At 35.6% G+C, this 22,500-nt stretch overlaps 1 protein-coding gene across 1 annotated transcript in view; it reads left to right on the forward strand.

Annotated features, from left to right (window-relative positions):
- The window catches only part of snx29 (sorting nexin 29), a 252,068-nt gene that overhangs the window by 139,293 nt on the left and 90,275 nt on the right, over nucleotides 1-22,500 (forward strand). The window lies entirely within an intron of this gene.

Below are 22,500 nucleotides of genomic sequence, written 5' to 3' on the forward strand. Positions count from 1 at the left end.
TTTACCCTTTAGCAGTCAGAAGACTGGAACCTCGGGTTTAAGGCAGCAAACAAAACATTTAAGCTACAATCCTTGCACTCCCTACAGTTTTATCAATCATCTATATATTTCTCTTTTGGTAGTACCCAATTTAAACGTGAGATTTTGGAAACCAGATCTAAATTTAGCGAGAATGGTCGGGTAGAAAATTATTCTTTGTGGGCAGTCGGTGAGCAAAGACTGAATATACAGTGGGAGCGATTGGGTGCGAAATAAAACTTTGCAGGAGCGGGACTATAAAAACAGTCCCGCTCAAACCTCAAATACCAAGTTCTGAGTTTGACCATCAAATTTTATGGTTTAAATACTGTAAAAAATCATATACTCCATTTCATTTTTTAATGTGAGAACTTTATTAAATAGATTTTAATACTTCATAAATAGACAGTGTTTGTTTTTAAGAGATATGAAGTGATTGTAAGAAAGTGTCTGATTTAAAGTGTCGGTTATAGTGTCAGAGATGAAAGAATGGGATTTCTACAGGTGGTTTGTCAGGCCCACTCACCTGTGTGAGGCACACTCAGAAATGTTTTGAGGTTTTTGTGTGGTGTGAGGGAAGAGAAGTGGGGGTCCTGGTTTGGGAGCTGAGACTGTGGATAATATTTCAGAGGGGTGTGAGATGATTGTAGTTGAGTGCTCTGGCAGCTTATGGGAAGAAGCTGTTGAGTAGTCTAGTCGAACAGGCTCTAATAACAGTCTTTCTGATGGCAAGAGCTGGAAAAAAGTCGAAGTGATGGGTGGAGTCTTTCACAATAGTGCTAGTTTTGCTGGAGCAACATGAAGGGAAAATGTCCTGAATGAAGGGGAGAGGAGCATATAGATGTAGAATCTGGAACGTTTTTAAAAGATTTGCATACAGACAACTGCATTCACAAATCAATCACAAAACAGAAATGTTTTCGAAAATGCAGAATTTAATAATATGTGCAATTGGTCTGCTTAGTTACAGTTGAAGACAAAATTATTAGCCCTCCTGTAAAATTTTAATTATTTAAAAAATCTAATCAAATCGCAAATTGCCTTAGCCTAGCCCATGCAGATCGATGGGGTACTACAATCTGCCAGCAGAAAACTACAAGATCCAGTCATGCACCACTCACACACCTGCCCTAGATCCTGTCTGATTGCAAACACACACAGCTGAAACTGCTCATGAACTATTACATGGACTTAATTCAGCACACAAACACACAGAAGTTGCTGAGTTTTGTAAACTGTACTGTGAGCATTACGACTTGCCTTTGTGCCTTGCCTTCCGTGTTTGAACCTTTTTACATTGTCTGCTGCCTGCCTTTTTTGACCATTCACCTGTTAATGACTACGATTCTGGATTTCCTGTGTACATCTGTTTGCCCCTGTGTTGACCATTGCTTGCATGACCATTCTCAATAAACCTGCGTTTGGATCCGCACCACTGTTGTCAGCACCACGTCGCATTACATTAACAGAGCAAGCACATTTGTCACAGTATTTCCTATTATGTTTGGGAAATTCTTATTTCTTTCAGTTTGAAAAGAGAAAGAGAAAAAAACTGCTACGGTCAATATTATTAGCCCCCTTCTAATTTAATTATTATTTTTGTCTGGCTACAGAACAAACTACCTTGGTCCAATGACTCATCTAATTAACTTGTCTAGTTAATTGAATTAATCTAGAAAAGGATTTAAATTGCACTTCAAATACTAGTATCCTGCAATATATCTAGTAAAATACTACTGTCTATTACTTGGGAAAAACTAAAGAAATGAGTTATTAGAAATATGTTATCAAAATATAATGTTAAAATATGTTGAAAAAGATCTGTCCATTATACAGCACTAAACATAACAAAGAATTCAATATTTTATAGGCCTAATCATTGTGTTTTCAACTGTATGTGATATGCATGCCAGAAATAATAGAGGGATATTACAGTTCAGCCTAGCTAGATTGATAGTATTGTGTTAAAATACCTCCTTTTTTATGAATCTGTTTTTATGATCTGCTAAGCATTAAATTAAAAAGTTATAATTATATATTCTAAGATGTATAATGAAAGCTATTATAAAGGCTTAACTATGGTTTATAGTTTTATTTTCTTAATGAAGGTTTTTTTTTTTTATGTTCGTTCGTGTCTTCATTTATTCATTCATATTGCATATAAGACTATATCAAAATAACAATTTATCCCTGGTCATTTTGTTGTTAACACACACAAAACAGAATTGTACATGTGCAAATCTGAAGTGCCACTAGAAAAACCAAAGTAAATGAGAAGAGACAGCATGTGAAAATGACCATCTGAAGAACACCGTGTCTTGCACAATAGACAGGTTGACACACAGGGGCGCTCAGGTGAAGTGATGATATGACACCTTTGTAATGTTGCTGTTTTTCTACAATAGTGACCCATGAACTTTCTATAACAGTCTAGATTACCAAGAGACCCTCGTAAGTAGCGCTAGTGGCCCCCACGTATTAGTTGATTTTGCTGAGTGAATTGCTTTTGACAGTGCTTTTCGATTTTCTCTGAGTGTTCCCTTGAGTGTGGCCTTGAAATGGATCCCTATAGAAACAGATCCATTGTTTTTTTTCAGAGGCATGACAGATGGATAATGCTTTCCATTATTTTAGATTTCAGCCAGTATATCAGGGCTTCTCATTTTCTCATTTGATTGATGACTCCTGGTGTTGTGCTTCTCATGTGAACACTGATGTCATCGGCATGTTTATACGATTTTGAAAATTCCTACATCTTGTCTTTCCTGCAGAGTATTGATGCACTGACTTGGTTTTTCATGGCTGATTAACATTTTTTACAAGCAAATTGACCAATTTAAAGCTAGAAACAAGATGCTTATTTGTTTTATCACATGGTGAATCTGCTGTGATTTAAAATGAGAGGAATCCACTGCACCGTAATCATGATCCACATAAATAGACCATGCATACATTTGCTTGTGCAGGTGGTGATTTAACTTTTGATTGCATAGTTTCAAGTCAAAACATAAGGATATGACTTTAGCTTAGTGAAATTATGCTACATTAAATATAAAGTATAGACAAAGTGAATAAAAATGCAGACTTCCTTTTTGTAGCTTGTGCTGCTTATAGTACAGCAGGAATAACAGATTTTCCTTGGTTGCTGTTGTAAAGAATATGGAGTTATTTTTTTTTTTTTTTGGTATATGGAAATGTGGAAAGAAAGTATTATCTAAACTTTTCTGAACACAGTGTGTTCCATTCATAGATAGCCTCATTAAAAACCCCAACAGCAATATTTAGGATTTCTTCGTTTTTCCTCCCATGGCAAACACTGAGCTGCTTTGTCACAGGTACATATTTTATGTTTTTGTTGACAGGATTTTCAAATACAACCAAACCTTCCACTCATACTGTAAGATAAAATCAGCAGATGCACAAGTATTATGAATAAAGAGATGGTCTGTTGAAATTTTTGATTCTGATTGGCTGGAAAGGTGTACAGTACTATAAAATTATTTCCAGTCAGTTTTTGTCAATATTTGAAATAAATGCACTACCCTCAAACATTAGTAGTAACCACAGTGTCATAGCTACAGAGTCTTTTCTCTGTATAATCTCCAGAACATGCCATGTTCCTCACCGGAGAGCCGATGAGCTCGATATGCATTAAAAGTTAGCAAAGAGGTAGCTAACACATGTTACTATGAGCTATTAAATATTCCTATGTCATTTACAGTACAACTCACTCTCTCTCTCTCTCTCTCTCTCTCTCTCTCTCTCTCTCTCTCTCTCTCTCTCTCTGTGAGGAGTTTTAATGTGTCATAAATGATATCAATTTTGTTAAATATTGTAGTCAAGAGCTTTTTAGTTTTAGTTTAGAGCATTAAAGAGCTATTAGTTTTATTTTTTAATATATCTTAATAATAATATCCTTTAATGCACAGCATTCCATTAATCATCCCTTGCTTATTGCACATCTTCCAGTCAGTCAAGATCATGAATTTTAACTGATTATGGAATAAGCAGAATAATTGATTTGGTAGAATTATTTGACAATAATGGACGCCCGCTTCATTTTGTGGTCACGACACTGCCTCTTGCATCACTTACCTTCAAAAACTATTCCTCATTAATGTTGAAAATATATCAGAATTGCGGATGTATGAAAAGAACAACGGTTTCGTAAAGTTAATGTTGAATATGTCATGTTTTTCCATGGTGTGTTTAGCTATTCTCATATGGTGCTTGTGTTGAAAGTCATGGTGTAGCATGGGCTGTGCGATTTGGGGAAAATATCTAATTGCTTTTTTTTCTGACAGATATTGCGATTGCGAATTAATTTTAAAGTGAAGATTCAGCTCAATAATATGTATCGCAGCTTCTTACTGCAGTGAGTAATAGTTGAAAAAGTAAAAACATATTAACTTACTCCAACATTTACTAGATTAAGTGTCATTGGCAATACAATCAGTTGACTTATTTGCAAGACATTCCTCATATGGCCGCCTGTGGTGCTTTTTAGGTGCTGGTTGTTGTATTTCCTCATGATGTGCCAACAATTCTGAAACAGCTCTTACAAATTACCTGTTTTTGTTTGGTGTCTGTGACTTGGAAACCACAACATTCCCCTTTTACATGCATTTTTTCTTTGATATTAATTCGTCTGTTAATGCCAGCATCCTTCTCGTCTGTGCTTTTCTGTTTGATTGTTTTTTTTTATTGTGGGTATTCCACTTAGTCCGGCTGCGCAACTCTGATTGGACAGACCGAATGTGTCCTTACTCAATTGGCTAGTAAGACTGTCACACACAGACAGCAGTCACACATTTGCTCTGGGCGGGAGAAATTAAATCATACACACTGTATATCTTTCATATTGCAGCCTCTTGTGATTTAGCTAATCGCCACATTTCAAATCATGATTGCCATTCAATTTCAATTAATTGCACAGCCCTAGTGTAGCATTTTTTCGGTTTTATATCTGTGGTTCATCTTCAACATCTCAGGCATCTCTTAATGCTGCATTTACACACTCTGTACTAAATAATTCAGTGCAGTTCAGTTTGTGTGCTAGACTGGAACAGAGATCATCCAAATAAAAACAATAACTTTCTGGTTGTTTAATTGAACTTGCGTTTCTTGCATTTTTTTTCTAAACTTATTATTAGAATAGCACAGGAGAACTTTGCATGAATTAATATTCTGTTGATAGATTATAGAACAACTTGTTCTTGAAAAGTAATGAATAAGTGCAGTTACAGGGGTCAAGACAACCCTTACTGCTGTTTGTCAAGGGTTTGTTCATTAGGCAAGCCTCTGGCACACAGAAAAAGGAGAAAAAATGTAAGTGTGTGAACTGAGGACCAGGGTGAACCTGTTAGCCCCTGCTAACAGATGCCATATAGTCACAAAATGAGAGCTAAAAGCATCTTTCTCCATATAGTAATCATATAGTGGCTCAGAGGTCTGTATTTATGACATATAGGCGGTGGACCTGACTTCCAATTACTGGCTCATGAAGTCCTTTACTGGTTTCATTTTCAGCTCTCCTCCACCATCATTGCCTGTCTCATTTCTGCTGTCTCTAATATAGTGGGGGGAAAACAAAACAACATATATTAGGATGAAGTAACTAAATATAAGAAAGAAAATAAACCGTTATATTACATTTATATTTGAAGTTGTTTTTTAAATGTTAATATTATTAATATTAAATGAGTTTTAATTAAGTTTTTATATTATATTATAATATATTATATTATATTATATTATATTATATTATATTATATTATATTATATTATATTATATTATATTATATTATATTATATTATATTATATTATATTATATTAAATCATTCATTCATTTTCTTTTCGGCTTAGTCCCTTTATTAATCTGCAGTCGCCACAGCGGAATGAACCGCCAGCTTATCCAGCATATGCTTTACGCTACGGATGCCTTTCCAGCTGCAACCCATCACTGGGAAACATCCATACACAGTCATTCACACACATACACTATGGACAGTTTAACCTACCCAATTCACTTATAGCGCATGTCTTTGCACTGTGGGGAAAAACGGAGCACCCGGAGGAAACCTATGCGAACACGAGGAGAACATGCAAACTCCACACAGAAAAGCCAACTGACCCAGCCGAGGCTCGAACCAGTGACCTTCTTGCTGTGGGGCGATCAAGCTTATATTATATTATATTATATTATATTATATTATATTATATTATATTATATTATATTATATTATATTATGTTATGTTATGTTATGTTATGTTATGTTATGTTATGTTATGTTATATTAATATAATTAATGGATTAATGGATTAGATTAATGTTTAATCTAAAATTAAACATTTATCAATTATATAATGAATAAACATGCACTGGCATTCCATTTATGCTCTGTAAAAAATACTTATTTTAAGAAGTGTAAATAAATTTTAGATATGCAATGTCTCTCATGTTTACCAAGGCTGCTTATTTAAGATACAATAATATAGAATAAACACAATATGAATGTGAAATATTATTCTTTTCTTCTGTCGCAAAATCCTTTGGAAATGATGCAAACTAATATGTAATGATTTGCTGCAAGAAATATTAGCTATTATTTTTTTCAGATTTGCATGTGATATATTTTTTATAATTATACGGTCAGTAGGATGAAGAGAAGCTTTTTCTACAGAGAATAATCCTTTTGTAAAAATGTTTGCTGTCACGTAAACAATTCAGTGATTCCTTGATGAATAAAAGAATGCAGTTTGATAAAAAAGTTTGACGTTAACCGTTCTTTTATAAAATATTGTAAATTATCTATCGTAAATAAAGTTCTGCAGACTTGTCGTGGATCCCAGTTGTAAGAGAACAAATAATAACAACTTAACTTCTAATTGAATCATTTGCAAAAGTGGCAGAAGGTAGATTTTCCAATGAATCATTTGTTGAACTGCATCCCAATCTTCACAAACACTACAGAAGATCTATTGGAACCTGCATGGACCCAAGATTCTCTCAGAATAAGTCAAGTTTGGTGAACGAAAAAACATGGTTTGGGGTTACATTCAGTATAGGGGCATGCAAGAGATCTGCAGAGTGGATGGCAACATCAACAGCCTGAGGTATCAAGACATTTGTGCTGCCCATTACATCACACAGGAGAGGGCAAATTCTTTAGCAGGATAGTGCTCCTTCTCATACTTCAGCCTCCACATCAAAGTTCAAAGGTCAAGGTGCTACCGGATTGGCCAGCCTGGTCACCAGAAGTAAACATTATTGAGCATGTCTGGGGTAAGATGAAGCAGGAGGCATTGAAGATGAAGAGTCCTGCAAGAACGCTTTCTTTACCATTCCAGATGACTTTATTTGAGTCATCTGTTATTTGAGTCATTGCAGAGATGTATGGATGGAGTCGTCCAAGCTCACGGCAGTCGTATACAATATTAATTCTTGTTCCACTGCACCATGACTTTCTATACTGTACATTATTTCTGTTAAATGACAAGACTTTTGTCTCAACAAAGTCAGACTTTACTGTCCTAATTAAATAATAAAAAAATCAAGGCATGATTATATTTAATTTTGCTAAAACAACCGTAATCTAGAGGCCTTTGTCTTTCATATACTGTAAGCTACTTCTGATACAGAATGATCAACTAGAAGTCAAGTTATTATTTTTTGTTCCTAAAACTTGGATAGGCGACAAGACTTTTGTCAGGTAGTGTACTGAGTGTGATGTGAATCCACTGCAATACTTGAATCTGATCATCAGCACAGAAGGCAGTGCGTTCTGATCTATATTAAGTGATTCTATAATTTGCCAGCACACACAAAAAAAATCATCTGCCTCCTAAATGTTTCATTTTATGAGTCAGTGGCTCCAGAGTCAATTTTTTTTTTCAGTCTGAAGTCCTGCATCAAGCATCTCTTGGCAGCAGATTATGGCACATTACCACCACCGTCTAAAATTGCAGCAACTCCATTTCCCACTTTTGTGTTTCTGCCTCTCTCGACTGTGCTTGGAAATTACCCTCTATAAAATAAATCAGGCTGCCGCTGGATTCCATAGAAGGAATGTAATTGATCTGCACTAATATTACCAGAGCGTTGTTGTGCTGTGAGGAATTCTACCTCCTCCGTTTCATGTCACATAATGAAAAAATATAACAGCTGCCTAAAACAACTCATTCACGCTTATACAATTTCGCCCGAAAGGGTTATTAAAAAAGCGGATATAATGACTGTTCTAATGTGGATTTACAGAGGCTGGTGTTTTTTTACGTTTTTTTTTTTTCTCCTGCAGAAATGACTTGTGTTGTGTGTATGGATGTGTCCATTGTGTGTGATCTGTGGTCTCTGTCTCAAGTGTTAATGGTGCTGCTCTGCCTTTGTAAATGTCCGCTGTAAATCAGAGTTGCTGCAGTGATTGTGTCTTATTAAAGGATTTTATATGGTGGCAGGCAGCAATCGCAACTCTCATCAGTGGCCGTGCGGCTTACAGAAAACACTTTTCTCTTGTTTCATCACCTTGTTTTTCTGTCCTCCTTGGCCTTTCCTTATATCTTCTTTCTTCAAAGACATCAGAGGTGAAGACGAAAAGACTGCAACCTCCTGTTGCTCCATATGTGTGAACATGTTCGGCACTATAGGGGGTTCTCCAGGAGTCGTTCTCAGACTGACAGGTTCAACATGTTCTCAGACCCCTGCATCCCTTTTCACCAGCATAAATTGCTATTGCTATTGCCGAGCTATTGCTGTTGCCAATCAGAGTTGTTTAGGCTGGTGATTCTTATACTGGTTAGCATTTCCATGGGCTGGATAGCCTCCACAAAGCCAGTTGTTATGTCTCATTTTTGCCAACAAGAAACACAAACGCACCATCAAGAATGGCAGTCTTTGCTTTGCGAACCTACATCAGTATCTATACACAGTGGGCTCTATTTTAACGATCTAAGCACACTGTCTTAAGCATTCAGGGCATGTCTGAATCAACTTTCAATATTTTAAGGATGGAAAATACGGTTTGTGCACCAGCTCATGGTTTGAAAGTGTTGTGCTTAATCTCTTTGTGAGTTATGGGTGTGTTTTGAACATAACATGCATTAGACCCATCAGAGTCTCATCTCCCATTCCCTTTAAGATTCAGTTGAGACACACCATAGTGCATTTGCTATTTACATGGCGGACTTTGTAAGTGGAAAAACGGAATGCTTCACTGGTGAGAAAACAGTTAAACAGACCATCTGCATGAGGTTAAAGAACCTCCTCCATTCAGCCTCTTTACTTTTATTTTTTACTTTACTCCTTTACTTTCATGGAGTAAGGAAACAGTGGTAACTCACTCCACTGAAGATACCCATTAGCCTACATATTTAATTTCGTAATTTTGTTTCTTGATAAGTCAATGCTGTTTCTAAATTCATTTCTAATTTCCAGCAAAAAAAATTGGAGTTATATCCAAACACGCGTCCTATTCTTATCTCTAAAACCTGACATTTTGACTAATCTAAACTTTTTTTTTGTTGAAACAAATAAAAATATGTATGTAATAAATACTATGCAATAAATGCAAATTGTTATTAATAAACAGAGGCATATTCCAATGCTCCCCAAGGTGAAGAAGGCATTGGAGGTGGGAGGGGTTTTTATTTTTATGTAGAAAATAATAATTTCTTAAAACATTTTATTCCTTTAATTTTTTCATATGTAAAGATATTTGTGTATTGCTGTGTGTATTAAGCAATGTGTACGAGTGTTTAGGTGCATAACTAACACGCTTTTTAAATAATAAAAACCCAGCACCATTGAATTTAGACTTTAGATCAGCTTTTAGTTGGTCAATGGCTCGGCCTAGTTTCCTCAAAATAGCAAACCTTTTCACACCAGCACAGCCATAAGTTCACAGTGGTGCAAATGGATTTACTATTTAAACAACGTGGCGCAAAACGTGAAAATGAAACCTACGGCCATTGCACCTGGCACGTTATTGCACTGGGTGTATGATAGGGCCCAATGAATCCAACATGTTCATGCAGCATGCTAAAAATGCTTGAATTTTGTTGTAGTGTTTTCAAGGTTTGTAAAGTGCTTAGATTTTTCATAAAAATGCTTAAAAAATTTATTTGTGTTGATTTCATGCTAATTTATCTTACTAAGCAGTTTTATTTTTAAACTAAATATTAAAAAAATTAATTTTTAAATGAAAATATATAAAAAAAACTCAGCTTGACTCAGCTGGACTAAAACTGAACATGTTCCTGTCACGTGTCCTGGCAATGTTTTATTTTTATTTTTATGTGTGGCCCAGGCAGGAGAACACTTGCATCATTATCATCATAGAAAAACACGACCAGACGCAAGCCGACATCATTTGACTTTTGTGGACTTATTGTGTCTCTGCCATTTTTTATATTGTTTGAAATGAATTGGGTTACCTGCTCTAAAACGTCTAAATGCAAATCAAATTTGCTGTGGTTGTAATGAAAAATCTGACAACTTATGTCATAATAACAGTAATTCACTTGATATTAAGGTGCATTTCGTCAATCTGTGAACAGCACTATATACAGGTGAAAACAGAGTCTAAAATGTTTTGAGAATTTCTTCATTCAAGCAACTATAAAGGTAGTAGAATTTCAATTGGACCAATTTCCCATGTAAGCATTACTTTCAAACAGCTGCCAAAAAACTAAACAAAAAAACACCTACTCTACTATTGTACTAACATGCTTGTCATTGCACTTGGTTGTTTAATATTATTCCTGTGTAGCATTGAACACTCCTGCTTCAAGTAATGGAGAACGTACAGAAAAGAGGGAAGGGTCTTGACAAAATCCAAGCACAAGTGGTCATAAGAGAGCAATTTAAATGTATGCGTAAGCCAAGAGGAAATGATAATGTGTCTTGGATCACCACTGATGATCGGATGACTGAAAGCAGATATATAATATCAGGCCAAAGCAGTGCCATGCACCCATGCATAACCTAATTATTGATGCAATAGAATACTCTGAACTGAAATAAGGCCAGGCAAAATGTAATCATTTGCATTATGTTCAAAATGTTAACCAGTCCAGTCAAGATCTTTGGATCAAGCTACAGTATGTTGTTTTTTTATGTTTTATATATGCATCATCACACTGTAAACACCAGCTAATAAAGTGCTGAAAGAGCAAAAATATCTAAGTTTAACTAATATTCTTGCATGGTCTTAGTTAAGAAAAAAACATTAAATAAAGGGTTATTTTTGAAACCCAGTCAACATTAAGAATGGCTAATGTTAACAGGAGTAATAAACTTAAAGGTTAAACCTTAAAAAAATCTTTGTAGAGTGACCAGAAGCTTTTTGTGCAAATAATTTCCAAATAATGAACAAATATTGGCCTATTCGAATGTTTTACAGTGTTGAAAATGAATGCAAAATAATGATATAGCAAATCCGTCCTTTGGTAAAATAATTGTACACATGAAATGTGGAGGATTTGGAAATACAGTGCGCGATATAGGTTTCTCGAGGCAGTGTGTGCAAATTTCTGCTTCTCCATTCTTCCCTCATCTCTCTTGCTGACAATCAATCTTGACCTACAGTAGTAAGTTTTTACAAGCAGTTCACTCCATTATGTCTATGGCTGCTACAGTATCCGTCTCCTTAAAATAAGAGTATCTTTAACTCCTAAAAGCCAAAAATGAGAAACAATAAGGATTCTGTACACAACAGGTCAGCTTAATTAATTGTGGATTGCACCTAATATACATCCACTAATATTAAGAGTGCTTGATTTATTTTGCATATTTATAACAAGAATAATTTGATGACACATTAAAAGACCCTGCAGTATTTAATGATCACAGTGAAGCCACAAAATACTAATTAATCCTGATTTTAAATATGAAGTCTTTGCAACTATATAGCAAACAACTAGGATTTACCCATTAGATTAAGTTTTAAATCAGTTTAAGCATGTTAAAAAATTTGGTTTGGTCACTTATTCTCTTATGCGTTTTATGTAGGTACAGGTCAGTTAATTTTTACACAAGTTGATTTTACCCATAATTAGTTAAAAAAAAACATACACACATTAGACATCTACTTTTCAATTTAGAGTGTCAATTTAGACTGTGTACATATAAAAAGTCAGACCCGAAATTATTCATAACCCAAAGGAAATAGACTCAAAGGTACTTCTATTCAACCAGAATTTTTTTTTGACTGGAGAGGACACAGAGTTCTCTTAAAAGATAATAACATGATCCACAAGAGGCATCATTATGGAAAAAATATTTCTCCGCTTTTATTTACATTTCAACAAAACCTTATCAGACTTTGCCAAGGGGTGTGAATAATTTCAGGCTTGACTGTATATACAACATGTCTGTCTGGTTCTCGAATCTGATTAGCTGGTATGTGATATTACACCAGTATCAGCACCGTTCCAGAATCTTCACCCATGTGTGTGTCTATGTATATATATTTATACAGTTGTAGAGTGTATGACAGTGTGTGCATTCTATCGCTCACACTAATTCCCAGACAAAAAGCGCAAACCTGCAATTCTAACATGCAAAGAATTTCTCAAAAACATTTCTCAGTAGTGTGGCAGTAACATTGTTACTCTCTAATCCAAATAACTTTTCAGTTGCGAAGCTATAATTTTAAGCAAGTAGCGCAGTATACTACATTTACAGATCGCAGATCATTAAGTAACACCACCGCCATCCAAGGCTGTGAAGCCGGTGTCTTGCCGATGAAAGTAAATCCATATGACAGCGAGAATGGCGAATTCTTCTTCTTCGTGTTTTACGGAGGTTGAAAACAAACTTTTTGATTAGAGTTACTGGCACCTCTCGCTTCGGTTGGTGACATCGCCAATCAATCATTGGGTTGACATGAAAAACTTGCTTGATGGAAAGATGACTGTAGAGGAATTATTTCTGAAGCAGGACCATACCTCGAAGTACATGTCTTAAAGGTAATTAAAGTTAACTTGTTAGAGTTGGATTGGTTTTAAATGTATTCACTCTTTGTTATTGTAAATACAGTATTTAAAGTATTTAAATATTTAATATTAAAGGGAAGTAATTAAATTAATTTGCCATGGTACTTTTATAGTTACAATACAACAACAATTTTTTTTCTCCATCTATCTTTTAGCTTAGCTTTCTACATTTCCCGGGTGTAGCTTTTAGTGTAGTTAAGCTACATTAATGTAAAGTAACTAATAGCTTAGCTCACAACATTTTCTAAATAGCTTACCCAACACTGCTGTTAAATTACAGAAACATTTTTAAAATCATTTTGAAACTAGTGAACATTTTATGTGAAGCATTTGATACTCTCTTCTGAAAAATAAAAAAAATGAATGATTGAATCAGGATGACGCAGTGGCGCAGTAGGTAGTGCTGTCACCTCACAGCAATAAGGTTGCTGGTTTGAGCCTTGGCATGGGTCAGTTGGCGTTTCTGTGTGGAGTTTGCATGTTCTCCCTGCGTTCGCGTGGGTTTCCTCCGGGTGCTCCGGTTTCCCCCACAGTCCAAAGACATGCAGTATAGGTGAATTGGTAAGGCTAAAATATCCGTAGTGTATGTGTGTTAGTGAGTGTGTATAGATGTTTCCCAGAGATGAGTTGCGGCTGGAAGAGCATCCGCTGTGTAAGACATGTGCTGGATAAGTTGGCGGTTCTTTCCGCTGTGGTGACCACGGATTAATAAAGGGACTAAGCCGAAGATAAAATGAATGAATGAATGAATGAATGAATGAATGAATTATCAAAGTTTTTATAGGCTTGTTAAGTGGTGACGTATGGAATACTGTTTCTGTGTTCAAGCTGCTATCCGTTTGAATTAAGATAATATTCGTTGATAACCAAATTTAGTCATGTCACATATTAAAGTGAATTTTATATAACATCATAGTGCAATCGTGATTTTCGAAAGTATTACATCGCTTTCTAAATGTTTATTATTACAATTTGTTGAGCCATACAGCTTGAGCTGGAACAACAACGTGACCTAACAAGCGGATACAGTAGTCTACCGTGGAAGAAAGTACCATAACATGAACATCCAGCTGTGTGATCTTCATTTTAATTTATTTGAATTTTTAGTCATTATGTGTATTTTGTTTTTAGAATGTTTGCTTAAAAAGTCAAGTATGCTATTAAGTATTATCTTTATATATTTTTTGAAGCATTATTTTTAAAAAATCAGAAAAAAAAATTCTAAAGTTTGAGTTTTTTCTGTTTTAGAATAATGCAGTTAATATATCACGGATTGTAGAAGGTATGTCTGAGAGCAAAAAACTAGAGTAATAGCTCTAATTTGATCATCTCATGAATAAATTGCCAGCTGTTACTGACACATGTTATTTCACTCTTTCAGTGTACTACAGTAAGTTTTGCTAAGGTCATCCTGGCATCAGTTCTAAGTGTAGACAGGCTGGTGTTACTCACTCTGATCCCCTCTGCAAAGTAACCGTTTTTTATTTTTATTTTTTTTGCCTCAATACTTAAAAAGGGCCTAGAGTAGCTTCCTTTGCAAGGCTTTTCCTGGTGTTGCTGTACTTTTTCCTGTTCCAGTGCTCTGGGTTTGCTCTCAGCTTTCTGAAGTGCACATATACAAGCACTGAACTCCTCAGTCAGAATTCAGAGTTATTCCCTTTGATCAGCAAAACCAGCTGAGCCCAGTGCCTCCCAACTCTGCAAAGTTCTTGTTTTTATGAACTAATGAGATTTGATAACTCTTGTTTTTTTCCTCCCCCCTTTTATTTCCATTCTGAATATTTCCTATAGCTAATGATTAGGCTAAAAATGCAGCCAAATCACGCCTCGTGTCTTCTAACGTGAGCGCTTCACAGTAGCTGAGCATTGATATTATGTAAGTTGACTTCTCCAGCGATGTCATTGAATATGCACACAGAAGTGACTGTTGAATTAGTATAAATCCGTAGAAAAGTGGACATCTCCATAATTCATATCATCGCCTCTCCCCTGAGAGGATGTAGCCGAGTCTCTAATATCAATATCAGAGTCTGCCCATTAAAAAAAAGTCTCATTTAAACTGAATCTTGCTTGACTTAAAAATGAAATATGACAGATGCTGCATGCATGAGCACGGCGCAGTGCCAGAGCTGAACCCCGCGTATGTATTTTGAAGGATATTACGCTGATTATAGTGTAGTGATGATCAGGATGGTGAAGCCGGTGATTATGATTATAATGAGAATCACGATGACGGTTAGTAAGATAATGATTCTCATTGCAGTCAGATCATCGGCAGGCTGTTATTAATTGCAAAGTACTTTGCACGTCGGCATTAAAAATTGCCCACAGGCTATCGTGCCACTCCGTTTGATTGAAATCTGCTAGGGAGGGCACTTAATGAATGGATCAGTGCTCTTTTCTTTTTTTTGGGGGGCAGAAAATGGGGTTCCCTTGGGTCATGGAATTTCTGGAATATCAAAAACTTTTATCAAGACATCGAAAGTCATGGAATATCTGGAATTTTGTCATTATGAGTTGTACTTTCCATTTATCAAATGTAGGATTGGGTATCGTTTGGGGTTATTTGGGGTTATTTCGAGACCGGTGCTAAATTTTTTTCTAGGGTTATTTGCCTTAATCTGAATAAGACAATAATATGATTAAGTGCGTGTTGCCTACGTATGTACGTACCCTAAGCAACAAGAATAAATGCCTAACATCGCCGACAGTGTCCGTATCCCTCAAAGTTGTTTAGAATTGAATTTTTAGAGAGGGTCTGATACAACATGTACCTATCTGTCCCTTTATTGTGTCCCTTGATGCTTCTTACAGTACGTCCTTGTCGCAGCACCAGTGGTACCAAATTAGGCACCAAAACTCATATGCTGAATCGGTCCTTTGCATACTGGTTACAGGCACCGGATTTCGGTACCCAACACTAATCAAAAGCAGACTACATGCCCAATGTAGGGCCCGTGGACCAAAGTAGGCCCATGTCAAGCTTTGATTTGGCCGCCATCCCATCTGAAAAGAGAGGGAGAATGATGGGGAGGTGATTGGGGCGAATGCCTTTGACAGTTATCATCATTTCGAATTTAACATAACCCTTTGTTTCTTTGTTTTATTGCTGAGCTACAAAAAAGCCAACTAAAATTAAACGGTTCAATTAAATACGGTAAATGAATTAGACTTTAAAAAGTAAATACTGTCAGCAAACTGCACAAGACATCTGCGAGCAAATCAATATAAACTTGACTAGTGTATTCAGCATTAAACTTGTGTTATAAATAGGATCGTTTACGTTTTGCTGTAATAAGTTCAGTATAAAATGTTAAAAATTGTACTGCGTTAGTCAATATGATTTAAAGCAATATTTTCTAGTTATTTTAAAATATTACCAAATAGATTAGAAAATTTTATACATGCGATTTGGTATATATTCAGCCCACAGCCCTCAACCAAGTGTGCTTTTTGACCCTTTATAGGAAAATTTTGGGCACCCCTGATCAAAAGGTAGTTTAAGGAAAAAAAAAAATATATATATATATAAAAAAAAATAAAAATAATAATAATAATAATAATAATATATATATATATATATATATATATATATATATATATATATATATATATATATATATATATATATATATATATATATATATATATATATATATATATATATATATATATATATTTTTTTTTTTTTTAAACATTTCACACGTTTAGTCTGTTGTTAAAATTAGGCTTTTCTTTTTCTTCCTGCTAATCAACCGCCAAATATTTAATTCAAATACAGTCACCAGGCTGTACTTAACTTGCAAACATGCTAAAAAATTTCAAATTTAAGATTTGTGTAAATGAATCGTTATTTAATGTTTTAAATAACTAACCGAGGCTAATGGAAAAATGTCAAGGCCCTTGAAATAAAAAAAGGCTATTAAATCTTTCAGTCTAGGCTTTAGCACTTTATTTTTAAAAAGATGAATCATAACAACACATGATAAAAGAGACATTCCCCATATTAATCATTATTTGTCCTATACAGCCATGACAGTTAGTTAATTAGTCTTACTAACAATGCCTGTGAATAAGTAAATAAATCTTGCAAATGGATGTGTTTAAATACTGTCTGCGGCTGTTATGTTTTTCAGTGCTCAACACAACAGCAGTCTGTTTTTCTGTTCATTATCGGTCATGGAAATATCAGGTTTTAGTCAGTGAAAATCAGCAGATTTGACAATTGGCTTAGAGTGCGAATGCTGAGAAAAGCATTCAGTCATCGTGTTCAGCCCATTAGACACTGAAATAGCAGTTTTATTTCAGTTTCATCAATCATACAGCAAGGCTTCAGAAGTTTGTCGTAGGTCATGGCAGGTCAGTCTTTGTGTATTTGCTCTTGATTATGAGGTTAACACCTGGGGAAGGCTGAAGGTGTGAGAGTGTATGTTTAACCTTTAGAATAGTGCTCGTTACAAAGCAGACCTGATCCCGTACTCATCCTCATTATGGTGGCTGAGGAGCAGTACTCATGACTAATTCATACGGAGCGGACGGCAGGAGCTCACTGGGGCCAGAACCTCTCTGAACGCTGGGAAAGCTCAATGACTTCATCATGGAGACAAGACGTCAGTTCCCTGAAACTGCCTTTTTTTGTGCATTTGCTTTTCTCTCAAGCGGTGTTTCAAATCCTTTCACAAATATAATAAATTTGGGAGCAATATTGTGGCTGTAAGTATTTCATGAAGGCTTGATTCAGGCCCCGAGCAATACTGTATGTCATATTGGTGGATATTTTTTTTTAAATAGTGATACTTGTCTAAATAAACTTATTATAGGCTGTACTGTATATCTACTGTATGTTCTTCTGAAGCAGCTTTCTTGACTTTTTTTGTGTTGCGTAATCTTTTATCGAGCGGCACAGTGGCTCAGTAGTTAGCATTGTCACCTAACAGCAAGAAGGTCACTGGTTCGAGTCTCAGCTAGGCCAGTTGGCATTTCTGTGTGGAGTTTGCAAGTTTTCCTTGTGTTTGCGTGGGCGTCCATCAATAATTATTAATTTCTTCTAAAACAAAAAACTCCACTCTTTGAAAACAGGCATATTTTACAACTCCTCTAGAGTTAAACCATGGGGTTTTGCCATTATTTAATCCATTCAGATGATCTCCAGATCTGGTGGGAGCACTTTTGGCTTAGCTTAAAATTTTCCTATTTAAAGCTTTTGTAGTTACATTGTATACTAAGACTGATGAAAAATGAAAGGTTATTTTTTTCTAGGCTGATACTATATGTCCAGGAACTACACTCTCATTCTAGCGTAGTAATCAAGGAACTTTGATACTAGGAAATGTCATTCTATCGTTTTAGCTGGGGTTGGGTTTTATTGTTAAAAAAAGTGAATTTATTACTGATTACTTCTTACCTAGGGTCTGCATAAAGTCACTATTCACCTTATTCTTCACGTACGAGCAGCCATTTGAATCTTTTTGGCTCGAGACTTCCGGTCTCATTCACTTCCATTCATTTTTAGATGTTAAAAACAGCTCGCTCTGCTGCTTGATGGTGCAAAGTGATCTTTTCTTATTATATTATTCTGCTTTGTCTGTATAGTCATGCAAACACTTATTCGTAGAGCAAATAATTTGACCGTTTTCTGACGTTAGTTATTCCTAGTCAATTCTCCCGTAGGCAACTGAATTGAAAGTTCTAAAACAATAGCAAAAACGAGTGCTCTTCCGCATTGATAAATAAGGTCAATATAACTATTATTATTTCAAAAGTAATATTAATTGCTTTACTTGCAATGGCACAGAACAGGGGTCCCCAACCACCACGTCAAGACCCAGTACTGGGTTGTTAAAGAGTTTCTACCAGGCCGCAAGAACTCAAAATGACTCTATATGAGATCCCACTCCATTGTGAGTTACCTCTTTATGAACCAATATCCATATCTGCGCACATAGATGTTGAAAGTGCCATGCTGCTCCACTACTATAATTCTAAGCATTTTCTACAAGACTAGGAACCAGTTATGAACACCAGTGGTGGAATTGGAATCTGTTTGCATTGCTTAGCAGCATATTTACAATGTGGCGGGTATGGCGCACAACTTTATGAGATTCCCTTACACCAGCTTGAGTGGAAACAAATGTATCTTTCTATTATGGTGAATTGTTTTAGTTTGTTATTGTGTGCTTTTGTGATACAGATATAGTTTCACATACATACTGTACCAAAATACATCGCCTAACACGAATGCTTTAAGTGATCAGTTTTGTTTTTAGTTTGAAAATTCTGGATACATTTTTGAGCATATAGTCTTAAATACTACTATTCCTCAGCAGCGCAGCAAATACTGTACTAGACACCACTTCCAAGACGCTGTTTGCAGGAATGAAAGTTTATTCACAGCTGGGAGCCCATCGGTCACAGCAACAAAATGAGACTCCTGAACAGAAGAATACATGTTCATCGATATTTTGTAAATGAGTAAAAATCAATGTCAAAATCAAGTAATCCTCATTGGTGATTGCTTTGTCTTGAACCGTTTGACTGTTAGGTCTATTGTTTTAAACACTGTTTTTTGACTAAGTATAGATTATTTAATCACTAGAGACGTGATCTTTGATCTGAGCATCATTAGTCTGCACTTTTCCGAACATTCAATATTGAACCCACCCTTTTAAAATCTTCCGAGGCTCTATAAAAACATAGCATTTTTCATCACCAACTCAATAGCTTAAATTGTGCTGATTTTTAAAAACACAAACCAATAATATAACCATTATTGACAGCAAAATTTGATTGATGGTGAATGAGTTTTGAATGAGAATCGTTTTACCAGCACAGTAGTGCTATTGCAAGAAACAGGAATAAGCATGCTATAGAAATGTTCTTTCTGCATACAGAGCAAACTTTGATTTTCCTGATATTATATGTAATTCATCCATAGATAAGTACGTATATGTGTACATGAACGGGCAGTGCGGTGCAGCATAGCCTTTTTTGTGCTCAAATTTTTGCCTGTTTTCCTCTTTTAGCCAAAACTAAAAGCAATTTTCGACAATTTTGAAAACATTATAATTAATGTTATTGTTGTTTTGTTTTCTTTCCATTAGGACTGGTTTATTATTTGTGTTTGGAACAGATTTATTTAATTTTTTGAGCTTCCACTTTTATACACACAAATCATGAAGCAAAAAAGCATGCCGTTTATATGAGTTTCAAGCAGTTACATACAGCATTTAAATGTGAAATTTCATGTGGTTTGCATTATTTGTATAACAATAATGTTTACATGAGAAATGCTAAGCAGGTATAATGAGTAGCTTATTCTAAAGGGAAATATAGGTTTGAGTAAAAGTTTAGTATTAATCTTATACATTTTCCTATATACTGTAGCTTGATCCTAATGGTAGTCAAACGTGATTATACACTCACCGGCCACTTTATTAGGTACACCTGTCCAACTGCTTGTTAAGACAAATTTCAAATCAGCCAATCACATGGCAGCAACTCAATGCATTTAGGCTTGATGATGATGATGATGATGATGCAGTTTAAAGAATGGGAAATAAAGGTGATTTAAGTGACTTTGAATGGTTGGTGCCAGATGAGCTGGTCTGAGTATTTTAGAAACTGCTGATCTACTGGAATTTTCATGCACAACCATCTCTAGGGTTTACAGAGAATGGTCTGAAAAAGAGAAAATATCCAGTGAGCGGCAGTTCTGTGGGCGCAAACACCTTTTTGATGCCAGAGATCAGAGGAGAATGGCCAGACTGGTTCCAGCTGATAGAGAGGCAATACTAACTCAAATAACCACTTGTTACAACCGAGGTATGCAGAAGAGCATCTCTGAACACACAACACATGGAACCTCGAGGCGGATGGGCTACAGCAGCAGAAGACCACACTGGGTGACATTCATGTTAGTTAAGAACAGGAAACTGAGGCTACAATTCGCACAGGCTCACCAAAATTGGACAATAGAAGATTGGAAAAATGTTGCCTGGTCTGATGAGTCTTGATTTCTGCTGCAACATTTGGATGGTAGGGTCAGAATTTGACATCAATAACATGAAAGCATGGATCCATCCTGCCTTGTATCAGTGGTTCAGGCTGCTGGTGGTGGTGTAATGATGTGGGGGATATTTTCTTGGCACACTTTGGGCCCATTAGTACCAATTGAGCATCATGTCAACGCAACAACCGACTTGAGAATTGTTGCTGACCATGTCCATTCCTTTATGACCACAGTGTTCCCATCTTCTGATGGCTACTTCCAGCAGGAAAACGTGCCATGTCATAAAGCGCTAATCATCTCAGAATAGTTTCTTGAACATGACAATGAGTTCACTGTACTCAAATAGCCTTCACAGTCACCAGAGCTCAATCCAATAGAGTCCCTTTGGGATGTGGTGGAATGGGACGTTTGCATCATGGATGTGCAGCTGACATATCTGCAGCAACTGCATGATGCTATCATGTCAATATGGACCAAAATCTCTGAAGAATATTTTTAGTACCTTGTTGAATCTTTGCTACGAAGGATTAAGGCAGTTCTGAAGGCTAAAGGGGGTCCAACCGGTACTAGTAAGGTGGAGTCTTACTAATAAAGTTACCCAGTGAGTGTGTCATTGTGTATGTTATCAATGGAATTATTGTTAAGTCAAATAAAGTGTTTAGTTTTGTTTTCTAGAAAGTGTCTCATTCTGCTTTATTTAGGCTTTCCATCTTTTAATTTTGCTGCAATGGGTTTGAGGGAACTAAATAATGCTGTTATAAGTTAGTTACGTATAAAAATTTTTATATTGTTACTGATATCTTATTATATAATTTATTGCACTACTAATTACCCAAAGCAGTTGTGTTCTAGTAATATAACATTTTATGAATAAATTACTGGCAAATACTGCATTCAGCATCATTTAAATTGATCGTCATTGAAATCGTTCATGTTAAATCGAAAAGCAATCAATCTTAAAATGCAAACTTGCCAATAAGTAGCTTCCTCTCCCATATTATTGCTTATTTTCTGGGACTGCTTTTGACACTTCTGCAAGCCTGACAATAAAGACCTGGCAGCTAATTACTAATAAATGAAGTCCAGATGGGAAGTTTCACAAAAATGAATCACAATTTTTCCATCACCGAAAGCTCAACAAGCATAATGTGTAACCCACAAGTGAAACATGGCAATTAGAAGTCTATTTGAGGCCAATAAACAAAAAAAGTCTTTGTTTCACATGTTAAAAAAAGTAAGAATTTTTTTTAAAGATTATTCCTTTTATTACAGATTAGCGTTGTTAAGTATTGTTTAGCATGTTGCTACTTTTTTTTTTTCTTAGTATTTACAAAATGTTAGTCCTCTGTGAAATTGGACATTTAAAAGGTAATTCAGCTTAAGATAAATGGACAATCATCTAAATATTTGTTTTCTATGCTGGTCTTTAGCGTTTGATGGCCTGAGATCAGTCCAGACGGCATTTTTATAGTTATCACACTTT

This window comes from Danio aesculapii, chromosome 12 (assembly GCF_903798145.1).
Source record: "Danio aesculapii chromosome 12, fDanAes4.1, whole genome shotgun sequence".
In the NCBI taxonomy this organism is placed as follows: domain Eukaryota; kingdom Metazoa; phylum Chordata; class Actinopteri; order Cypriniformes; family Danionidae; genus Danio; species Danio aesculapii.